This window comes from Polypterus senegalus, chromosome 13, assembly GCF_016835505.1.
Source record: "Polypterus senegalus isolate Bchr_013 chromosome 13, ASM1683550v1, whole genome shotgun sequence".
In the NCBI taxonomy this organism is placed as follows: domain Eukaryota; kingdom Metazoa; phylum Chordata; class Cladistia; order Polypteriformes; family Polypteridae; genus Polypterus; species Polypterus senegalus.
This window is the reverse complement of record NC_053166.1, coordinates 120,174,701-120,199,914: the sequence shown is the minus strand read 5'-3', so window position 1 is coordinate 120,199,914 and position 25,214 is coordinate 120,174,701. Positions and strand designations below refer to the sequence as shown.

Here is a 25,214-nt window from a genome sequence, read left to right as displayed (position 1 = left end):
ATACAGCGCTGTACATTATGTTGCTGTTGTGAAGTTGCAAAAAGAAAATATTTCACAAAAGATGGTATGTGAGACTTTAAAATGTATTGTGTCATTATGATCGGGAATATGCAATGCTAGAATATAAAAACACCACGAATGCATTTGTATTTCGGCATTTTGCTTCACCACATCAAATCATTTGTCAATCATTGAAGCATGCACATCGACCCCGTAGGATCCACATAGAAGCTTTCTGTCACATGTAGATAGTAAACAGAGACTCTGACGTCACATTCCAACTTTTAGTACACTGCGCCCCCGACTCTTTGCTGGTACTGCAACCCGCGCACGTGTCGTGTTAATTTCTGAGGACCTGCTCAAATGAATGCTGGGAAGACGTGGCAGCCATGATGCGGGTACGTACGCATTCTGAGCATGAAGTATAAACGAGCTCTTAGGGGGTCTAAATAGGGTCTGAATCTGAATTAAGGGTCTGAATAATTATATGAAAGAGATTTTCATTTTTGATTTTTAATCAATTTGTAAATCATTCTAAAGCATTATTATTGTCATTATGGGCTATTAAGTGAAGACTGATGTGTAAAAATGGAAGATTTATCCTATTAAAAATAATTCTACAACAAAATAAAGTGTGAAGGGGTTGGAATCCACTATAGCATCACTAAGAAAGATCAGCCCTGGAAGATTTGTCATGTGCTTTCTTTCAGCTCTCCTCACATATCTTTATTTATATATAATCTGTTTCAATGATGGTACCTCCATGGGCATAGTCTTGTGCTTTTAGGCAGTGCCCGTTCTGAAATGTCAAATAAGCAGTGACTGAAAAGCATTTCACTTGAAAAATTGATCTTGAAGGGTTCTTTAATGATGCTCCTGGGTAATAATGCTAACACTATAAGTGGTGCATTATATTGGACTTGAGGGGTGCATGACAACAATGCCAAGAGTCATGGCTTTGTGATTAAGATCTTCTCATTCCATTAATGAGCTTCCTTCTTATATTATGTAGCTTTGTATAACAGCTTATACAGGCTTCAGTGATGAATAGCACTATACAATAAGACTTTAGGGACTTTCAAAACTCGACTTGATGTTTTTTGGAAAAATGAGTGGATAGGACTGCCGAGCTTTGTTGGGCTGAATGGCCTGTTCTCATCTAGATTGTTCTAATGTTCTAATGTTCTACTTGCTGTTTCTATACTATAAACAAATTTGAGGTGTATTTAAGAACACAGTTATCTGTTTTTCAACTTGGAGCATTTAAAATGTTTGTATATTTATTTCATTTAAGATAGAAATCTCACATTTTAGTTAAATAAACATGTTTGCAAAAGTGTCTATAAAATAGCAGCGATAATAGAATGCAATTTTACAATATTACTTAGTTAAAAACCAAGTGTAGTTGATTAGTTTTGGACATAGCAAAAAACCAAGCCAGTAATAATAGACATCAAACTTCAACTGAAGTTGTATTCACTGTCCTACTGTTAGATGTTGATCGACAAGGGTCTATGGCTAATTAAAACTCATGCTTTCTAAGAATAACATTTTTCAAAGAAGAATCCAATGTTAAAGTCTGCCCACACATGCAAGCCCGCTTGTACGACTCATTTCAATAACTTGTTTTGAGGATTTGCTTGCTATGAGAAGCAGCTATACGGGATCACCAACTCCCATCCTAGAAGGCCACCATGGCTGAAGGTTTTCATTCTGACCCTTTTTTTAATGAATGCCCTGTTTGTGCCGCCAATTAACTTCTTGTGAATTCATTTTAATTGACTTCTCTTTTAAGATTTGTTCCTCTGAAATGCTTTATTCCTTTCCTTAATTCAGTGGTTCTCAAACTGTGGGGCGGGCCCCCCTAGGGGGGGGCATGAAGTAACAAAAAAGGGCGTGCGAAGATGTGAAAAAAAGAAAACAAGAATCAAAAATATGAAAAATACATCTATTGAAACCAAAACAAATTAACTTAAACTAAATTCTGGTACTAGAAAAATAAATATAGAGTTAGATAAATGTCGATAAAAGTTAAGTAGGTATAATAAAATATGCATCTATGATATATCATTAATTAAAAAAGATCAAATTGGTATTAGTGGGCTCCTTTCAAAAAAATGTTAGGGGGGCGCGATTAAAACTGTTATGAAAACTCGGGTCGCAAATATTTAAATGCTGAAAAATGCTGCCTTAAATGGCATTCAAAGAGAAATAAAATGTGAAGTGAGTGAGCCAAGAGAAGACCCACTAAGTCAGGGCCTCAAACTCCAACCGGTTACTTATTTTGGAGCTGATTCCTGTCATTAATTAAACCCGTTCTTTAATTCTGTGGCTTGTTGCTGCTCTCATTGTGTAATGGCATGCGTTTCTGAAATTGATTTTTTTCTTGTTAAAATGGTTTGGGGACCTGAGCAGTTCAACATTCCTGAGACCTTCATCTTCCTTTATTTTCTAATATCGTATGATGGACACCAGTTGTTTTGGCTCATTTTGTATCTCATTATTGTTTGGCTGCTAATTAAGGAAAAAGAAACAATTAAGGGGTCTGAGTCTTGAAGAGCAAGTCAAATAAAATGAATTCAAAAGAATTTAATTGGCAGCAAAAACAGGTAACTCATTAAGAAAAGGGTTAGAATGAAAACCTGCAGCCACGGTGGTCCTCCAGGACCAGAGTTGGCGACCCCTGAGCTATAGATGTATAAAAAGAGGAAACTACTCTCATCAAGATGACCTCGGTGAAGGTAACTTGAAAGAGGGAATTGATCAGTAATTATAGTTACGTAGCATGATTTTATGTTTTAGGACACAATATTGAACATTTGCCAAAGCTTTCTATGTGTGAGTTTTTGAAAATTAAAACATTTTCTCAAAATGTTACATTTGCGACTTCCTTGCAGAACAAGTGTAACAAATTAAAATTAAACATGCAAACAGGCAGTCATGGTGAAGACAGTAGGTGCTTTAGCTTATTATATGAAATATGAACACACCTAAAAACTGATTGACTTCATGTCACGTATCAGTGCTTGTCCAGTTCTGAAACGTGCAGAATGCTGTTTTGTGTTTGTATCAACTTGAAAAAGTAAAGTACATTTTTTTTCTGCCACTTACACTAAAGTGATAAGTCTGTTAGAAAAATGAACAGTCATGGTTGTGCTATAATCAGATAACGTATAAAAGTGACTCTGATGTGAATAAACAAAGAACACAAACAATAGTAAAAGACAAAAAAATCACACTCATTAGAAATACAAAAAGCCACAAGAATCACATTTCCATCTAAGGTTTACTTTCAAATCATTCGGTAGGTACAAGACTAGCATTCATTACTTTCAAGAACATGGTGGCTCAACCATTCTAAATCTATAGCCTGGGAGCAGTTCAACAATTAAGAAATCATTAGGAACCAACAAAGGAAGCAAAGAGGCACAGTATCTTTGAAAAGAAGCTGAAAGCAGTACATTTTAAAGATTGATGAGGCCAGCTTTCTTAATTCCATTTTTATAACCAAACTATTCCCCCACTTACTCTGCTCTTGAGGACTCCATTCCTCAGTTTCTTTCTTAACCTCACATGACAAAGCAAAACCCGGCAGGGCTGGCAGAAGACACTTCCAAGTGACAATAAAGAATGCCCTGGCAAGTATAAGGTGTGCTCCTGGAGAACATGCTGTGCTCTGCAGCACCAGCATTCAGCTTTGAGTGAAGCACTTGCTTCTCTATGAGAACCGTACGCAGTATTATGCACACTTTTAGAAGGGCACATGACATTTTACTTGAACTGGAGTGAAGCCGTAGTCAAAGTTAAAGACTTTATATCACAAATGATGTCATTTGTTCAGGCTTTTCTTTTGGTATTAAATTTAGTATTTTACTCTGGTTTATTGTCTCTTCTTCTATTTAATGCTTTGTATCTTCTGTATTCATCTGTTTAGTGTGCTATGCAGAAATATTTGTACCCAATGTTGCATATATCCTGCTGTTTAAATAAATGCCTTGAGAATGGGAAAGGCGTTATAAATAAAATGTTTTATTATTATTATTATTGTTATTATTATTATTATTATTATTATTATTACCTTCATAGCCCACCTCATAAAGGAGCAGCTGTTCTAATTTCAGTCCTGCTCATAATTAGGGGTCTACAGATTCAGCTGTAATGCTGAACACAGCTCTCCCACATCACTGGATGTAGTGATCTGAGCATTTAATAATTTAATGAGGGAAACAAAGGGTCAAAAAACATTTCATCCAAATACAAAAAAAAAATATCTTTTTAATGACTATGAGCGAGTTAGGAGCTGGAAAGTAAATGAAGGCTCTCTAAAGAAGGTCTTTAAGAGTGGGATGCAGAACAGTTCACATTATCACGATTTGGCCCTGCTTCACCTTGAGTTTAATGATGGGGGTGGAGGGAGGGGTAAATAGGGCTTCTCAGAAACTTTCTTCTTTGTACAAGTGCATTTTAAAAATGCATTAGAGAGGCTGATGAGGTTTTCAGTCTGGCTGTTTCTATAATAAGGTTTACACTGCCTGGGCTAGCAGAGGAAATGAAGTCAAAAAAACTCTGTGATCTGGAGACCTGCAGAGCTCCTTAATACGCTTTCCTGTTTAACACAGAAATTAGCTCAGCACCGGCTTGCTTGTCAGAGTTCATGTGAGTGAGCTTGTTCCGCAGGCAATTACAGAGTTTGAGAATCTTAGAAAGTAAAATTACAAAACGAGACAGAAAGTGCAGGAATGGGGAGCAGCTTGACTTTTGTGGTGTAAACTGTTTTTACCGATATTTGACTAAATTATAGATAAATAGTTTTGCTGCTGCAGAGCTTCTGGAACCTGGGTTTAATTCTTAGCATATTTGCTGTCTGTGGTGTTGCACTTTTCAAGTTCAGTTTCAGGTCTGGGTTTTCTTAGGGTAACCTAGGCATGTTAGGTTAACTGTCAACACTAGAGTAACCTTGAGTGAGTGAATATGGACTTGTGAGACGGTGCCATTGTAGTGTAGCAGCTTCTGCTTTGTGACCTGTACTGTTGGAGCTCTACAACCTCGTCAAAGACATTCGAAATGCAGGTTCAGAAAATGGTTTAATGTATAGGCAAGTCACTGTGACAAAAATGTAGCAGCCCATATTAGTACCATGTTAACGTAAGACCTGTAAGCAGGAAGACCTCCCAATCTTAGACTACTTTGTATTTACATCAGTGGTCCAAAGACCTTTTTATATTACATTAGATTAGATAAACTTTATTAATCCCAAGAGGTAATTTAGATGTATACAGCAGCAGAAACATAAACAAAGATGCAGGGTCACAGAACAAATAATACAATCAATCAATAAGTTAGTACATCAAGAATGAATGTTGTCACACATGTGTGAGTAGGAGGAAGCTGTATGGACCAAGTAAGGGTAATTCCACGCCAGGCCAGGGGGTGGAGGGGTGCGCTAAACCTTCTTCTGTTGTCTCTGCAGACCAAAACTGAGAAAACCTGCCTGATTCAACCTTGAAGACGTCACTTCCAGTTCCATCGCCCATAAGCATGTCACTTCTGGTTCCAGTGCCCATAAGCACTTAATTTCTGGTTGCAGCATATCACTTCCAGTCCTGGCCTTTAAAGCCACCATGTTAACCACAATAATTCAGTTCAGTTTTGGAACTTAACCAGTGCACATTAATACTATTCCGCAAAAACCCTATTGCAGCCAGGGACAATATATGGGTGGCTTCCCAAAACCTTTTTCTTGTGTTGAGGCTGGTTACGTTCACAATGTATATTGTGTAGAAATTGCAAAATGAACTTAAAGTATAAGCATGTAGCTTGGGACGTCAGGAGGAATCACTGAATTGTCTGATAACAGTGGGCAGAAAGCACTTCTTTGCACACTGTGAGCTAGACAGGGATAGAGGGGATTACTCATGACGGCATAAAGTTTTGCCACTCTCCTCTTTTTCCACAACAGCTTCCATTGTGTTCAGCGTTAGCCCTGTGATGGAGCTGGCTTTCTTAATAAGTTTGTTCAGGCAATGTTACATACCCACCTTATGAATATTCACAATGCCCACCGAATACCAAAATCATTACAGAAAAGGGAGCTGAGGTTTTAAACATTACATTTCTAATGAAACAACAAACATGCATAGAATGCATTCAAAGACCATTGCAAAATTAAAATCCTCTCAAAATTGGTTCAGTTTCTCCTTAACAATTGACTAGAAAGCTTTTAGCTGAGTTTGAAGATTTCCACATTTTAACTGAACTCAAAGCAAAGCAAACTGAGAGGTCAATAGTCAGTAGCCACCCAAAAACCTTAATAAAATTTAAAATGTTTTTGAAGGAAATAGTGGGACAACTTAGCTATTAGCTTAATAAAATGACATTTGATTTAATATGAATATTTTCCACTCATTTGTCAAAATTCTTGTCTTTAAATTCTAACAGTATATCTCTAATATAGAAAGATGAATGTGTGTTTGTGTATGTTTATGTATTTGTCCAGTATACAAATCCACATACTTAAAACTTTCTTTTGCATAGATTTTCCATTTGTAGAAAGGAAGACCATACTGTATATTTCGTTACCTTTTGGAACTTTATTGTGATCACATCTGTACTTTTTTAGGGAAGTGCCTCTTAGAGACATTTTTGGGACTTGGCACAGGTATGTAAAGTTGTTCCCGTGTGGTGGGTTTATTAAGTTAGATTTTTGGTTGATTTATTCAGTGACCACACCTGTACTTTTGTTCGCCCAGGAGGTGCAGGTATCAGGCTAGTGTTGGTACAATTATTATTATTGTTCCAGATCTGCTTTGATGGGGGTAGATATAGCCCACATTGTCATCATACACCAACTCATTGAGTCAATCTATCTGTGATAATATGTTGTGGTCACCATGGATCAAGAACTAATGTGAAATTGCCAGCCAAACAAAACAAAAATAAAATAAATGATATATAGTACAAAACAGCAAGAAATGCTCTCAGCCTATGGTAGAATCCGACAGAGGCACATTCTGTGTAAATGAAATTTTTCTTTTTTTCATTTGCCTGGTGGTCATGGCAGATTGTGACAATGTCAGGAGACAGATTTAGGGAAATACTGAAATAAAAGTGTTTAACTCAGCAAACTGAAAGACATGCACAGTTTCTTTTGTGTCAGTTACAGCAGGCTGGAAAAATAATAAAATACATTGATTTTTCTTTTGGGTAACTAGGTTGGTAATTAACAAGTGAGTGACATCTGGTAAGCAGCCACTTCATTAAACCAAATAATTTTCAGAAATAAGAAATCAAAATGAAAACATCTATCAAGCCAACATTAATGCTTGCCAGCACCCAAAGGTTACGCCGTGAAGACACAAAGCTCACTCTGAGGTCAGCGTTACAATTATAACTTCTGAATCTGAAGTGGAATGATCTAAAAGAGGGGTGCTTATCTGATAATCCAGTTGGATGGCTGTTTTCAATTCCAGTGACACCACTGGTGTCACGTTTTAATGAGAGCCTCAACCATGGCTTAAGTGTACTTGCATTATCTGTAATTATTATTATTGTGTATATTATGCCATTCATTATGTTATTGGTCCCTTTATATCTTATGTTTTGTATATTTTTAATGTATTATGTTTTAAAGCCATGTCACATTACACAACTTTTCCAGCGATTTTCAGTTGTAGCCATTATTTACATAATTTGAGGCAGTCAGCGGCACACTCTCCTGAAACCAATCATATAACATACTCATCAGCTCACTTCAGCTAGTCCACAACTCATCTTTAGTGTGCATGAGAGGTGACAACCAATGAATGCTTATCTGGTGTCACAATGCATATATTGCATTGACAAGTAATAAGGAACACTCAAAAAGACGAGAAGCTCTTATATCTGATGTTTTACATCTCTCTGTTATCAAAAAAAAATCTTGGGACGAGATGAGACTTTTTATCCTGCGAAAAGACGTGATGTTTTAAAGAGAGACAGTTTCGCGTCCCGCGAGACATTCAAGTCACATCATATTTACAACCTTTGGAAGCAAGTCCCACAAGATGGTGACTTTTGCAAGTCATGTCCTACTTACAACCATTTTCAAACAAGAAAAGTTCTGTTTCTTCCCAATGAAGAGGCGTATCTGCGAGAATATAAAGATCTGCCATTTGGTGAAAGTGAAATCCACATACGCTGTCACGCTTGGGTCACAGAGTTGCACAGATACACAGGAGATTTTAGAGACAGAAACATTATTCAGACACTTCTAACAAGCATAAGTGTCTTTCAGGAGTGAATCGAGCTCCATGCGTATTCGGAGGGGACAGTTCCTTGCCTCAATGAAAAGAATAGAAAATTTTCCTTTTCATAGGGGTGCGCCTAGGAAGCGGGACCCCCAACAAGAGCAAAGGATGTCTGGGGGAGAAGAGAGACAAGTCAGTGAGACAAAAGGACAGTTGCTGTACAGGCTATTAGATATAAAATGTATTTGTTTTCCATTGTATCACCGTTTAAGAGGGGGTTTTGGAGGAGCGACAGAGTCTATTTGGGGTGCGTTCAGCCCACCTCTTCACAACGCTAGTGGCAGAGACGCGAAGTGGCTGGCACGTAGAATAGGACAGGGGGAATGAGATTGGCTGGTGAGCGAAGCCCCCTAATATTACAAAAGAAGAAAGGGTTGAGACTGCAATTGAATCCACCATATCTGTTAACCCTTTATAAAGTGCTGGTTCCATCAGGCAGCGTGCTATTGGCTGTTACAAAAAGTGGCAAGTGCGACTGTGCATAAATTAGACATGCTCCGCGATTTTCCGTCGTTTAAATTAACATGATCCAGTGATGAGGTCAGCAATGCAGTTGGTATGTCTGATATGCCCCATGACTAAAAGCTGTGTAATGTGACATTGACTTTAGAGAATTTAATTATGTGCCCTGCCCCATTAAACTAGAGCTTCAGAAGACTATCCCCTACCTATTTAGGTCCAGACAGATGGTATTGAATTGGTATTGAATTGTAGAGAACTATTACTATAAGGATTTTACTGGTTTTAGAGTTTACCTTGCTCTACTTTTTTGGTTTATGATTTATGAATTATGGATTGCTTTGTTTGCTTCTAGGTTTCCTTTTTCAGGCCCACCTTTGGTTGCTTCAGCTTTTATTCAATATTTTTATTGTTTTTTGTAATGAACTTTCAAAATTTTAAATGAGCTTTTTTGATTATTTGTTGAACTAGGGATTTTCACAATTTCCTCTCTACGCTTTGAATGTTTTATAGAGGTTGTCAAAGACTGTCTTGAGGCTGAGGTTTCACCTTTTTATGACTTTTGTATTAGGAATTTTATGACATGTGTTTTTATCACGGAAGAGTTTTGGAGTGAACCAGTCCTAAAACACTACATTCTTTGTTATGTAGATCTACATGTACAGTACATGTCCTCCACCCTAACTGTTGTCCTCTTACCCTTGTACTCATCTTTCAAGGAAGGAGACAAAGGCTGTAGACACTTTCAACTGGGACTATAGGCTTAGTTCACCCAGGACTGACTGCTACTGCACTTCAATTCTTCTATTAGAGGATGTCTCCTACTTTCTCTATACCCCAGACAACAAGACAGAGCAACAAGGTAAGCAATCTGAGAAGGCTATAACTTTTATTCAGTCATTATAGATTTTAACATTCTTAAATATTTGTAATGGGTCAAAAAGCAAATAAATGTAAATGGGTGTGGAAAATCAATTAATACAACCTGGAATATTTCAGGAACTTTTGTAGATGATGCCGGCTGAAACACCCCGATGCTTGTGGCTTTGAGTCTGTTAATGTCATATTGCTGTTCGCACGGCATGCGTCTTCCTTCTTCTCCTCCTTCCTAGTTCTTCAAAAACCTCTTCCTGCTCAAGGCTGGTTTTTTAAAGCTTGTCAGGGCCAAGATGAATAAATAAAGTGTGCAAACAAGACAATAACCAATGGTTCAAGGGTTTTGTGGAAAGTTCAGAAAAAATTACCACTTTTACCACTTTTAAATTTCTCACCTCTTCATCTTGCTAGACTTGGCTGTAAAAGTTGATCATCTGCTCTTCTGACTTCAGAGCAATCTCCTCCCTGTAAAACTTATTTCCCTCTGTCATAACACTACCTCTTTCTGGGGTTAGCTGAATTGTTCCAGAAATCAGAAAGTCAACTACTGAAAAAAGGGCACTTACAGTTTTAACATCATAACATTTGAGTCTGTAATTCTTTAACAAGAAATAAAACATCTATTACAATAATAAAATCACATATTCCTACACACTGAGTCTTCAAAGAGGCAAAATGGGTGTGAGACCCCCAAAAGTAAGCCAAGAAGCAGGCCAGGACCTTGTCAAACCTGCCCAGAACAGGTTCATCGAAACTCACCCAAAACCCAAATACTCCCTGCCAACTGCAGCCAGAGCAGGCCCCAAAAACATGGAGCTGGAAAAACAATACAAAATATCCACAAATATATTAAAATCCCCACATCAGTGAGGGTAACAATCAACCCCTGGAATGTGAACAACAAAGGCAACAAGGATTTTTTTAAATCAAAGATTTATTTATTAAAAATAAAAAATACAGGAAAAGCTCAATAGAGTGAAAAGAGACAAGAAGCCCAAATAGACTACTTGGAATGCAGAATTCTTAACAAGAAGCAGGAAAGTTAGGAAATCCAACAAAAATAGTAATACTGTTGATCCACAATAAACAAAATGACCTCCTGCTCCTGAGCCTTCTCCGCTGACTTAAATAAGCAGAAGGAGGGCTCAGAAATGGTAACATCAGGGTGGCCCCACCAAATAGAGCTCCATCCACAAAGAATAAAGAAAAGAGTTGTATTTGAAAAGAAAACATATGATAATAGACCTAATGAAAGGTATGACATATAATAAATAACTCATACATATACATACAGTAAACACACATTTATACTGTACAGGCCTACTTTGGAGATAAGGCCTCAGAGAAGCCTAGATTTAGGAAGCAATATCTCATTCTGGCCTTTTGAGTTTGATGCTTACAAGTAGGAAAGTATGAGGCTCCATATTATGATTTAGGCTTTATTTTTTGAATGTTGTGTACTGTGATCTGTTGAGCTAGAAGCTTATAATTGTTAATTCTAAGACAGGATTCTCCCCTGGATGAGGTTCAACTTGTGCCATCTTTGTTCAACATTTATTATTTTGTGTTAATATTTCTGTTTATTGAATGTACTAGCAAAAAGCTGTGCTTCGCAAGGGAGAAGTATTGTGTTAAATAATTTATGAAAAAGAAAAGGAAACATTTTAAAAATAACGTAACACTATTGTCAATGTAATTGTTTTGTGACTGTTATGAGTGTTGCTGTCATCAAGGATTTGATTATCATTATTTCTTTCAATCAGGTTCGTATTTGGAGGACATGTTGTGTTCAAGTTACATTCCGTGTTTGTCAACCGTTGTAAAGATAACAGGATTCATTTATCGAAGTGTTCACTACCCAAATCGCTACTCATGAATCTAAGATGTTTAACAGGCATTCCTGGTATTAAGTTCTGGAATTGCTTGTGAGTATTTAGCGACAGCGTCTCTATGAACTTGTGCATTTGCCTGCGAGTGTTTAGCGGCAGTGTTTCTATGAACTTGTGGATTTGCCTGCGAGTATTTAGCGACAGCGTGTCTATTAACTTGTGGATTTTTCTGCAAGTATTTGGCAGCAGCGTCATGTAGTTGTTTCCGTCTAGCTGCATCAGAAAATATACCACGACGTCTGACACGCCTCCTTTTTAGTGTTTTCTCACAGCTTGGATTGCTGCTGTTATAATCAGTTTGAGTTTCATGGTTTTGTTTCAATTATGTTAGTATTTGCAGGACTTGTGTTGAAGTGACATTCGGCATCTGTCAAGCGTAAGCATAAAACCGGCTTCATTGATAACTTCGCATCATAATAAACAATAAAACAGCAGAGAAGACGTGGATTAAATAAAAAGGCTGCAGTTAGCAAAGAAGGGAATGAAGAGACCGGAGCGACGGACGGCCTTATCTGGGCAGACAGCCAACTACATGGGAGGCGTGGTGATGGGGGACGCAACACTGCCTCACTCGGCGACCAAGCTGCAGGCTATGGATGTATATATGTATGTAAGTAGGATTCAATTATGACTGTTAGGCGTAGAATTTCGAAATGAAACCTGCTTAACTTTTGTAAGTAAGCTGTAAGGAATGAGCTGTAAGGAAGTTGGAGAATTAGTGATGAGTGAGTAAGTCAGTCAGTCAGTGAGGGCTTTGACTTTTATTAGTATAGATTATTCTTTGTGTTTGGATTTTGTCTATGTATGTATGTCTAAATTACTTTCCATGTGTTTTGTGGGAGGTTCCCTGAGAGGCCCATCACTGTAATGTACTACCCTCTGTCCTATACATCCTCCCATTTGTAGGCTCTAAAACGATGGTCATAACAACAACATAGGCAGTGTGATGCCCAAACAGAAAAGCAGGACAGGCTCTGTATTGTCTGAGAAAATGGGATTAAAGGAACTACATAGAGACACAAGAAGGCTTTATTGTTAAGTCAATTTTGGAGGTGTTTCCTTGGCTCACATTCTAATAAACAGGAGATGTAGGATCAAAAATGGGTGACCGGGATGGCCCCCAAACTGTTTCATTTTCCATCTTTATGAAACAGTTACCGTTTTCAAAAATGTTTAGGAAAAAAATTAAATTCCCTTGAATTGTTGTTACAGCTTTGTAAATATAATGCTATTGTGCCTCTTTATCCCTGTTTACCATGGTCAATTGTTTACAGGTCTATAGGTCAGTGGGAAGCAGTGAAAGTGCAATGGGACCTAATATATTCTTGCATCTGTTGGTAGTACAGTGACCACAAGCATGCCCAGGGCAACGTAAATAAGAATGTATGTTGTGCCAGGCCAGATGGCACGAGGTAGAATGAGGTTGCGCTCTTTGAGAGAGTGAAAGAAATATGCTGAGAGCAACTTACTACAAAGACGCATGTTTATCTCCCTGCCAGTAGAATACAAAAATGTAAAATTAGAGATTTTTAAATGCTATTTTGCCAACTAAATATAGTGATACAACTAAAAGGCCCATGTTGCCATCACTATATGATGTGTGTAGAATATAATTGCTAAGCAGGAAGGGCAGGGTACATCACTGTCATAAATATTTATTAAGCTTGTGATAAAGCTGTTACCATAATGCTTGGTTTTCAGTGAAACTGTACGGTACCATGTACAAACTGTAAATATCACCTCACAAGAGAAAGTCCACTTTGAAAAGGAAAAACTTGCAAGCTGAACATGTTCTTTGTTACTTTGTTCCTTGTTATGTTGCAGCTCTTTGGGCGCAACGAACATTACAAAAATGTTTCCCTTCCTTTCAAAGATCCAAGAGTACAGTGGGAAAAAGATCTCTCACTCAACATCTCAGAAAGGGAGTGCATGGTAGAAATGCACCGAATTCACTCAAGCTCCATATGCTCAAGTCATATAATTATCTAACTTAAAATTGCATATTAAACGCATCTGTCTCATTTAAAATTGCCCAAAATGTTTCCAGGGCAAGATCCAACCTGTGAATGTTTGCAATCAAGTTCCAGCCTCACTGGGTCACATGTTTTGGACCTGCACCAAATGAACATCATTCTGGACCAAAATGCCTTTCAGGCAGCCTTGTTTGGTGTACTTCCAGATGGGCTTAAAGTGGAGAAGGACAAACAAACTATAATTGCCTTTACTACACTATTGGCACATAGACAATACAATACAATACAATTTATATTTGTATAGCCCAATATCATACAAGAAGTGCTGCAATGGGCTTTAACAGGCCCTGCCTTTTGACAACCCCCCAGCTTTGACTCTCTAAGAAGACAAGAAATCTCCCAAAAAACCCTTGTAGAGAAAGAAAAATGGAAGAAACCTTGAGAAGGGCAGTTCAGAGAGAGACCCCTTTTCAGGTAGGTTGTGCATGTGGTGGGTGTCAAAAAAAGGGAATCAATATAATAAAATACACAGAACAAAACACAAGTAATCCTCAATACAATATAAAACTGCAATAGAAATATTACAAGTACAGAGCAGAATTCAACAGTAGATAATATTATATAATACGATTTGGATTTGGACTTATCTTGCTCAACTGGAAGAATCCTAACTCTATTTTATGTAACTGATGTTATATACAGTATTATCTGAAATTGGAAAAAAATTAAATTCTCACTTAGACGATCTGTACAAATTTTTTTCAAGACTTGGCAGGATCTAATAAATAACATTTTACAATAAGCATTTAAATTGAGGAAGTGGATTCTCTAACCCTCTTTTTTTATTCTGTTTATTTTTATTAATCTATTTATTTACATATATTTTTACTATTGTTAAAGTTTGCTCTGCTGGCCTGGCTGTCTTTGTCTTGGGTGGGGTTTGATTCATTTCAAACCTAGTTTTGTTAAACTTGAATTGCTTGTATAAATTGTTGTTTGATTCTAATAAAATTAATAAAATGTTAAAAAAAAATTTGGACGAAAACAGGCCATTCAGCCCAACAAAGTTCACTAATCCTACCCTCGTAATTTCTCCAAAATCCATCAAGTCAAGTTATGAAGAATCCTAATGTTCTACTGTCAACCACTGCACTTGGTAACTTACTCCATGTGTCTACTCACTCACCTGTGGATATTTACAAATGTTGCTATATAATTTTTGTAGCCAAAACTGCACACAGTAGTCCAGGTACAGCTTCGCTAGTTCACTAAAAAGCTTGAGCATAACCTCCTTTGCCTTATACTCCACATATCAGGGTGGAATATAACCTGATATTCTGTGAGCCTTCTTAATGGTTACTGAACACTGTCTAGAAGTTGATAGTGACAAATACACTGTGACTCCTAAATCCTACTCATAAGGTGTACTTTCGATTTTCAGACCCCCCCCATTGTGTATTCAGACCTCGCATTTTTACTTCCCATGTGCAATACTTTAAATTTTATCTGCCAGAAATCTGCCCAAGCCTGTATGCTGTCCAAGTCCCTCTGTAATAATTTAGTGGATTCTAGATTATCTGCCAATTTAGCTATCTTGATTATTTATATTCCTATCCAAATTATTTAATATAGCATTTAAAAATAACATTTTTCATTTAAGAATAGCACAGCCCCAGCATGTTAAAGCAGAAATCGAAGTTCAGTAACCTCAAAAGTGTGACATTAACTGGAAATTCTCCCATAGCTTTGCATACCTTTTTCTTTATGTGTCTTTTCTATTCCAGTAGCCAGTGCTTAGACCTGTTTATGATTAGGGTTACCTTTGTTGCAGTGCTTTATTATGTAAAGTGGGGCAAATGAAGCCCACCAGGTAGTTTCTTCCCAATGGCGACTCCTTCAGGCTTCACCTTAAAGCGTTGTGGTATTTTGCTTTTTTTTTTATCTATTCTAATATTGGAGTCTGATTATCTTCTCTTTACTGCTTTGAAAATATTTTCTTGAAAAACTTTTTGTTTTTATTAATTGCTGCTTTGTAATGTTTCAATAACAATAGTCAGAATTAAACACTAATGTTCTTGATAAGCAACAGCATCAGGTTGCAATGTAGTTTTGAATGCACAGCATTTCTTCACACTTTTACTTTACATATTTCTATGTTCCATGAATGGATGGATGATGCCATGCATCTATCTATAGACATATAAGGAAGACAATGAACTTTTACATTAATGAAAAAAAGAGTAAAATTTGTACCAGCTATGTGTTGAATTCAGTTTTTTAAAAATACACCACTTGGGTTGCTTACAAACAGAAGAGCATGAATACCCACTCCTGAGGGTATCTCATTCAGGAAAGAAAATAATAAAAAGTTCATTTTTTTACTTTTCATTTATTCAACTGAATTAAGTTGCAGATTTTTTCTTCATATTTTTTTGCTTTAATTGATTTGAAAACTAAATGGATGGAAAAGCCCTCTGCTTCAACACAATGAGCACATTTCAGCATAAATCAGCAAACTTCTGATTAGAACCTCTCCACAAATGAATGAATACATTTAAATGAAGAATAACCATTAGAGTGCTTTTTATTTCTTTCTTTTTGGAAAATTAATTTACTCGTTTTGAAACAAGCACGTTAGTGGGAAAATTTTAAGATGATATGCCACTATGTTGAATGGGAGGTTAAAGCAAGCATGGCTCTATAATTTGCCTAAGAGTACTCGTTACATCATGAACATTTCATGTCAATGCAATAAAGAGTCCCAAGAACACAGTGCAGAATATAATTACAAGTTCACCCTAGAGCACTGAAAAGAAATATCATTTCTATAATTACGCAAAAACAAACCAATGGATTTTTTTTGGATATGTTTTCTGACTGATTGCTCTTTATGTAATGGGATGCTGGTACAAATGTGAAGAGGGACTATTAAAATTGAATTAGTGCTTATCCGTGTCGCGTGTGATTGTTTACAGAATCTAATGTAATTATATTTACTTGGACTTATTTATTTCCTAGTATTCTTTGCCAAAAATGACATTTTGTCGCATTAGGGTAGGATGTGTTGCTTCTACTGTATAGTGATAAAATGAGTACTGATCTCAGTAAAAATGTTGGTGTGTGGCAAAAATGGCAAATGTAACCTCATAATATGATTTTTAAATTGTATTTCAATATAAACAATCAATGTGCAAGAACAGTCCTGTTATACTATATTCCTGCAGCAACTCCCACAACACATACCAAGGGACATGGTCATATGCTTTTTCAAAATCTACAAGACACATGTAAACTGTGTGGTCATTCTCCCATACACCTTGCAGCAACTGCGTCAGGGAGAACAACTGGGTGACTGCTCAATAGCCAGGACAGAATCCACATTATTCCTCCTGTATCTTTGGCTCAACCATTGGACAGATTCTTGCCTCACCTGCCTTCCAAGCAACTTTAAATAGGCACATTAACCACACTATCTCAACAATGTCTAGCACTTTCAACATCTCTGCTCGGATTTCATTCACTCCAGCAGGCTACAACTATTGAATCATTGGACCCACCATAAAGACAGATTAAGGAGTATCTCAGAGTTTTCTTTCCATTAATAAAATATTTCCCCAGAAGAGGTCAGCACCTCTTTATCTTTGTTTAGCACAGTCTAGGCAAGGTCACATCTTTCCCAAACGGAAGCATAGAACAGTTTGCTGGACCAGCCTGAAGGACATCCAATAGTCTCTCTCTATGACCACTCCAAACTTCTCCCATGCTTAAAGTTTTCCTTCTAAAACTACTGAGATATCCCAGCTGCCTTAAAACCACAGCTTATAGCAGCCACTTCCACAACTGAGGTTTTGAACAGCGTTCATTCAGACTCAAAGTTCCTGACCTCATTATGCACATGGGAGAAGGTCTTTCGGAGGTAGGAATTGAACTCATCACAAATGGAAACCTCAGCCAGATGTGCACAGAAAACCCTAAAAACCATTTTGGCCTCTCCTGACTTAAGAATACCAATCTGCTCAGCCCACGTGCACATCATAAATGGGAACATTTTATGGGAATGGGAATTGAAAAGGAGAAACACTTCATTCAGTGCTCCTGTTGAAAGGCAGTAGATCAAGTGAAGAGAATTGGTGGTAGTGGTCCTCTTTATGTCTAATTTTCTTCCTTTTTCTTTTTCACTCTCTCCTTTTGTATATGGTCAGGTTTTGTTTCATATTCTAGGTTATTTGTATTACCCATTGAATTAGCAGCAACCCAACTTATAAGGTGCACATAGGATGGAGCTAATCTTCTTTTTCAAGGCCCCTTCCTTCTCCCTTATGAAAAAAACAGTGTGCTGTCTTCCGCAACTCCTTCCACCTTATAGCGTTGACTTATTCTATACACATACACTTACCAGAAAAAAGTTTTAGAACACCTCAGCTTCTACAGTTTTTCTTCACATTTAATCAGTTGAAATTCAATGAATGACCTAAAATTGTGAAAAGGTAAGCAGTAAACTGTCAGAGGTTTACATTTAAGTTTAAGTTAGCAAAAAATGAAAAAAATGAAATATCAAAATATTGTTGTTCTTAAGGGAACTAACAGGTTACAACCTAAAAATGGTCTGCAGAAGTTAAAGTAAATTAAGCCTTGCAAGTTGACACAAGCAATTTGCACAGGTGTCCCAACTTCTGCTGATTACTTTAAAAACTCTGTTTTAAAGAGTTTATAGTTCCTTGTATTCCAAAGAAAAGTCAGAAAAGTCAGGGCCTTTTCAGTACATCATGAGTCAAATCAATGTGCAGTAGTATCAGTCCAATGTGGAAGTCTGAAATTGGCTGGTATCCATTCAAATTGCTGGTTAAAGGTGGGTACATCCATTACTTGTGACACTACAAGGAGCAACAGCGGTTGGCAATTCTGCCTCACAGATTTGGAGTCATGTGTTTTAATTCCACATTCAGTTGCAGTCTGTGTGGAAATTCATTATAATCTCTGCCACTGCAGGGTTTTTCTCAGGTAAGTTGTTCTCCTGATTCAATGTGTGAGTTTGTGTGTGTGGCAACTTATGACCCTGAAAAGGATTAAGTCACACCCTGCAGCATGCTGCCCAAGACTCAAGCTCAAGCAGAACAAGTTGGTTTGACATATACTACAGCAAGAAGCAGGGGGGGGGTGGTGTAAGGAACCTTTTCAGAATTGGCCAATGTTAAGAGTGGTGTTCCACATGGGTCAGTGCTGGGGCAGCTGCTATTTTTAATATATATAAATGATTTAGATAGGAATATAAGTAACAAGCTGGTTAAGTTTGCAGATGATACCAAGATAGGTGGATTAGCAGATAATTTGGAATCCGTTATATCATTACAGGACTTGGATAGCATACAGGCTTGGACAAATTTGTGGCAGATGAAACTTAATGTCAATAAATGTAAAGTATTACACATAGGAAGTAAAAATGTTAGGTTTGAATACACAATGGGCAGTCGGAAAATCAAGAATACACCTTATGAGAAGGATTTAGGAGTTATAGTGGACTCTAAGCCCTTGGCTTCCAGACAGTGTTCAGAAGCCATTAAGAAGGCTAACAGAATGTTAGTTTATATAGCACGATGTGCAGAGTACAAGTCCAAGGAGGTTCTGCTCAACCTTTGTAATGCACTGGTGAGGCCTCATCTTGAGTACTGTGTGCAGTTTTGGTCTCCAGGCTATAAAAATGACATAGCAGTGCTAGAAAAGGTCCAGGGAAGAGCGACTAGGCTGATTCCAGGACTACAGGGATTGAATTATGAGGAAAGATTAAAAGAGCTGAGCCTATACAGTTTAAGAAAAAGAAGATTAAGAGGTGACATGATTGAAATGTTTAAAATTATGAAGGGAATCAGTACAGTGCATCGAGACTTGTATTTTAAAATGAGTTCATCAAGAACATGGGGACACAGTTGGAAACTTGTTAAGGGTAAATTTCGCACAAACATTAGGAAGTTTTTCTTTACACAAAGAACGATAGACGCTTGGAATAAGCTACCAAGTAGTGTGGTAGACAGTAAGACTTCAGGGACTTTCACATCTTGACTTGATGTTTTTTTGGAAGAAATAAGTGGATGGGACTAGTGAGCTTTGTTGAGCAGAATGGTCTTTTCTTGTCTAGAGTGTTCTAAAGAAATATTTCCTCAAACATTTGTTTAAACCCATATGCTGAATGTTATAAAGAAACAAGCAGAGTGGCCTCATGAGTTTTCCCCATTCCCAAAGAGCTTTCCTTATTTTGTAGTGGCTGGCTTCCCAAAGCTGCTTGATATTTGAACAGTTTCACTTTTGCTATATTTAGAATTTGCTCAACAGTTGAGAACTCAATAAGAAATCACTATGTTCATGTGCCTCACTATATATGCACCAAAGCCAATTTTCCATTAAATATTTAATTGATAAAATATCGTTTGAATGTTGTGTAGTCAGTTATTTAAAAACAAAAGACAGCACAACTGCCCTTCTGTGTTTTTTCAAAGCACATTTAATGGAGTTGAATTCTGAACAGCAGTCATTGGAATGAGACTCCCAGCTAGAGCACAGACACATTAAGGAATGGAGCTCATTAAGTGCCTGATAACTCTAAAGGCAGCAGCAATTTTTCTCAGAAAACTTCATCTTCTTGTCTTCTTTGCAAGTTTTTCATAGCAGGATGTTTCATATCCCCATCTCAATCTTTTGTCACCTGGGTTACCTCTGACATTTGATGGCTCAGCATTTTAGCTGCAGAAGGCCTGATGTGAGAAAAATGAAAATCCTTGCAGCAAAGGAACAAAATGAACTTTATCATGCTTGATCATCTTCAGAGAAATAAATTTCACTTCAGCTGCATTATTCTTGGTTCCTAAGCAGTTATTTTGCACTGCTGTTTCTCATGTGTCTTTTAGGAACATATCAGAGGAGAGCTGTAGTCAGACCATATGGATGTCGTTTTTATGGTGAATAGACACTTTATCAGAATAAGGATTTTTTTTTATTTATATTTTATTAGGATACATGTAGCTTTTAGATGGTTACAGTGATCCGAGAAGTAATGAAAAAGAAGGCATCAAGTATGTTACAGAAAATGCATTAATATCAGCGTATAAGCACTGTACGTAATTATTTATTCATTTATTAATACACATATTTAAAGAGAGCAAATGTTATATTTCAGCCAGGGTTTGTTCCTGCATTATGTAAGTTGTCCCTTTTATTCTCATTTTTGTTGATTTTAAATAATTTGTTTTCATGTGCTTTTGTCACTATGTACATTTTCTGATTGTTAGCCTTGTTTTGCCTCTTTAAGCAAACCCTTTTGGACTCATGTATGTCTTTTTGATTTGTTTTGTCCTTGTTCTGTACTTATTTTATTAGTTAATAAATTCTTCAAATTAAGGAACTTTAGTTTGTCTTTGCCTTTTAAAGGCAGGGGTTTTATAGTTATCCCCTTCTTTTACATTCATTTTTGAATTTTTGAGAGTTTTAAACTTTTAAAAGTCTGAACCCCAAGTTTCAACCCATGCAAGGCCTTAAAGTGTGTCTTTGGATTTTGGGGTCTGGCTGCCTGGGGTGAGGCCTGTTTCTGAGGTTGATCAGTGAGGTCCTGCCCTGGTTTGGTTTTGTTTAATTTGTGTTACAGATGTATCACAAGCAAAAATATATCTAAATCTATATATTTTTCTAAATTATTAAAGTGGAAAATTGTCAAGTTACATGGCTTTGATAGGTGTAACACAATGAATTGGTGGTTGGGACTAAGCACACAAGCACATGCTTCACAATAAAACATTTAGCCACTGAAGAACCACACTATAGACTAAAAAATGTCCCAAAAATATTTTTAAACCTTGTTCACATTATGCGATTGAATTAGAAAACTTTATCATGAACAAATGTTTATTGAACCTTAACCATGTAGTACAGTGTGTGATAAAGTCCTTGGTTGGGCATGATTTTTAAATAAATAAAAGAACGCTCAGGCTCAGGTGCACATGCTATCATAGCTAAGTGGTTCAAGAGTGTTGAAAAGTAGATTGTATTCACGTATTGATGTGTGTGGCAGCCAACTTCCTTGTTAAAGCTGCAGGGTCTGTTATAGCAGCACCTCTGTTTAAATAAAGTATAAAGCCTGAGCAAGAAATGGGGACAAGATAAAGGTGCTGAGACAAGGACAGAAGAGAAGAGAAAAGAAAGAAAGAAACAAAGAAAATCAGAGGTTAATTGAAGATGAAAGTGAAAATAAAAGACAAGACAGAATCATGGCAGAGCCAGTGCAGTTGAGGAAAGAAAGAAGGAAGTTAAGAATGTGCCCAAAGAGTGTTTGGCCTGTACTCAAGGGGGACAGAGGTCGCACTTGCTGAACGTACTTGGGAGCAGGAACAACCTACCTCTTCAAAAGTCTCCCAGCTGAAGGCCAAAGAACAGTGGTTGGAGACTGGAACAGCACCCTCCTGAACACCCAAGATGGTGGCAGGGACCTGAGACTGTTAAAGGTTGACTGTGCTTGTTCGTGGATGACTCCTTTGGTTGTGGAGGTTCCAAAAGGGTACGCAAAAGAGGTGCTGGGTTTACAATGAAATGGCTCAGATTTGTTTTAAAGGACAGAATTTTGCCTGGAACTTTAATCTCTTTTTATGGATATATTTATTGTTATTTAGTCATGGACATGGTTAACATAAGGCTTGTTTTTTTTGCACACTAAAGTTTTAGGTGACATTTATGAATGTAACTCCATACTGTATTGCTTAACAAAGGTTTGCCAAAGTAATCCTTTGCCCATGTGGTTATATCGGCTATTGATGAGTGACAGTTCTTGATGCAGTGCCCTCTGTGGGATTGGAGATCATGGGTGTTCAGCTTACCTTTGCACCCTTGCCGCCCTTTATGCACTGAAATTCCCGCAGATTCCTTGAATCATTTAATGATATTATACACTGTAGAGGGAGAAATATGCAAATCTTGTCCAATCTTTCTTTGAGGAATATTGTTTTTAAATATTTCAATAATTTTCTCACTCATTTGTGAGTCTGAAAGATCTGAAGATTCTGTGCAGCTTCTTTGCTCCTCAGAGATTCAGCCTTTCGTAGATACTGCTTTTATACCAAATCCTGATTACAATCACCTGTTGACATCATCTGTTTGAAATCACATCATTGTTTAATTTTTTTTACTTCATTATTGGGCCGAATTTGTCCCGTCCCAAATTTTTTTGAAATGTGCTGCAGGCTTAAAGTGCAGCAATAAATGAATATTAACAAATGAAATGAAGTTGACCAGAAAAATCATGAAATATCTTGAGATCACACTGTCTTTAATGAACTAAGTCAAAGTAAAACTGCCCTTTTTTTTTGCATTTTCCATGCTGTCCCAGTTTTTTCTGATTTAGGGTTGTCCAGCTTCTTGTTCTTCCATGGGAACACAATGCCACCAGAAAGTCCAAGTCCACATTTTCCTGCTGAGCATGAATACTGCACTTATTGGTAGATTGGTGACAGCTGCCTAGCTTGTTTATCTGGCACACATTTAACGCTATTATTCCGATAACACTGCTTCCTAAACCCTAAAAGGAATTGATCCAATTTATAGTTATTTACAATCATAAAGTTGTGTCATACTTTTTAACAGTGTGCTTTACTAAAAGACAGATTTGCCTCCAAAGGTGTTTATATATATATATATATATCTGTTGTGTGACAGTGAAAGCTAAGCTGATGTGTAAAGCATGGACAAAAAGGGTGTAAGTGGAGCTCAGTTATAAATGGCAGATTTTGCTAATTGTCTGCAAGTCTTAGAAATATGTGTACTGAACATCATCGATCAGCTGAGGTTCAGGAGATACTGAATTGCAGCGCTTGATGTTAGGCACCATTTAAACATCTCTGTCATTACACGTTATGAAAAGGTAGTTCAAAGGAGCAGCTAAAGTTTAAAAGTACATTTTTTTGATTCTTGTTATCCAAGAATCAATATAAGTATAAAGCTTATACTAAAGTACACATGCTGTGCTGGGCAAGTCATTTCAGAACAGGAGGAAATTCTCAAGTGAAGATGCCACAAATTTAGAATGTATCTCCACAATTTACACAATTCAGAAGCAGAAGAAAGGTAACACAATGCCACGATTAGCTGGTATGTATTTCAATGTGATTTTTATTATACTTTTTACCCAGTTGCATAAAGACTTTATTGAGCTGATGAAAGCTATATTGCTGTTTTATTCAGACAAGGAGTATTTACTGTGCCATTCATCTCGCTTTTACTGCACACATCCATAAATAAGCGCATGACAAAATGCTGGGTAATGTTTGCAGCTGCTGGCAAAATGATGTTGAGAGCAAATGCTTTGTATGTGCTTTCTAACTATTTCTCTTTCTCTATCTCTTTCAGAAAACTACTTAGGGCCCTCATGGGAAATATATATTTTTTCTTTGCAATACTATTTACTATTTTAATCCTTTAAAACCCCACATAAAATGGCTGAAAAAAACCTCAGCAAGTTCAAAAAATCAAAGCTGTGAAATTTGACATTTTACACAAGGAAAAATGTAATAGGGACCATTTATGAGTAGCTAGAATTTAACAGTAGAAGCCTTGCTCTGCTAATTATGCCTTTTGATGTCAGCCTGTCTCTGAGCTCTTATCTGTTCAATCAATCTGATCTATAACTGTCTATTCTTCCTGATTGGGACCAATTTTTTAATAGCATCAGTTATGCTTCTTAAAATCTCAGCTGTTAATTCAGATTTTTGAATCACATGTATTTCAACCCCATAACTGTTTGCTATAGGCCTTTTTAATGATCCCCTTTGCTTTCTGTGTTTTTTAAAACCCCTAATACTTTATTACATAGGTACTGGGAATGTCCTGAACTCTTATCTTTTTGGTGAGCTGTGTCTCAGTTTATTTCTTCTGTCCTCTCATGTAAGATCCTTTTACTCCTCTAGTTTTCTTTTGTTTAGGATCTTTCAGCTCTTTTTTGTTCCTCATTCTAGAAGAGCGTGTTCTATTTGGGCACAATTGCAGGAAAATTAGCCCTAGCTTTGAGTTGAAAATCTCTTGACTCTCTGTCCTTTTTGTTTTTGGAAATCCTCTTTCTGTGTCTTTATGCTTCTTGAACTTCCTGCTGCTAGAATTAGAGGTCACTTGAATATTTCTACTTGGAAATCCCAAGTACAATACAACCTGCTCCGACTCACTTGGATGGGAGCTTTGACCTGTTATCAGATAATCACATAATTCTGTGTGTGTGTGTACAGATGCCCTTTACCTCCTACTACTTGACACTGTGTGCTAAGTTGTGGTGGACACTGAGTGGGGATATTTTTATATGTATTATTGTGTTCATGGTTTCGTTTTGCTGTAATTTTATATTTATTTACAAAACTTTTTATAACAAAATTAAAAAACAGAAAACCTAAAACTATAAGAAGTCCATTCTAAAATTCTTATTATTTCAGTAATAATATTATTAAAGTCAATGGCTGGAAGAACATATTATTGTGCTTTACATAAGAAGAAGAAATTCAGGAAAATAAAAGATGTGGGGAAAGTTAAAGCATTGTGGGATTCAGGGAGTTAGAATTACAAAACAGGAAGCCAATGTGATTATTTTTATGAGGGTCAGACTTGTCTTAATTTAAGTGTTGCTCCATTTAATTATTTAATATTTGGTTCAATCAGTATATTGGTTTTGTTTTGACACAGATGACAACATAATTTTGTTCTTCTTGTAGTATTTG

General features: G+C 36.9%; 1 long non-coding RNA gene across 1 annotated transcript in view; it reads left to right on the top strand.

The window, feature by feature from the left end:
• Positions 1-347: 347 nt before the first annotated feature.
• LOC120542663 overlaps positions 348-25,214 on the top strand; it is an 85,365-nt gene continuing 60,498 nt past the window's right edge. Inside the window, exons 1-2 of the long non-coding RNA XR_005636221.1 lie at positions 348-398; positions 9,464-9,606. This is a non-coding gene — a long non-coding RNA (uncharacterized LOC120542663). The remainder of the gene's footprint in view (positions 399-9,463; positions 9,607-25,214) is intronic.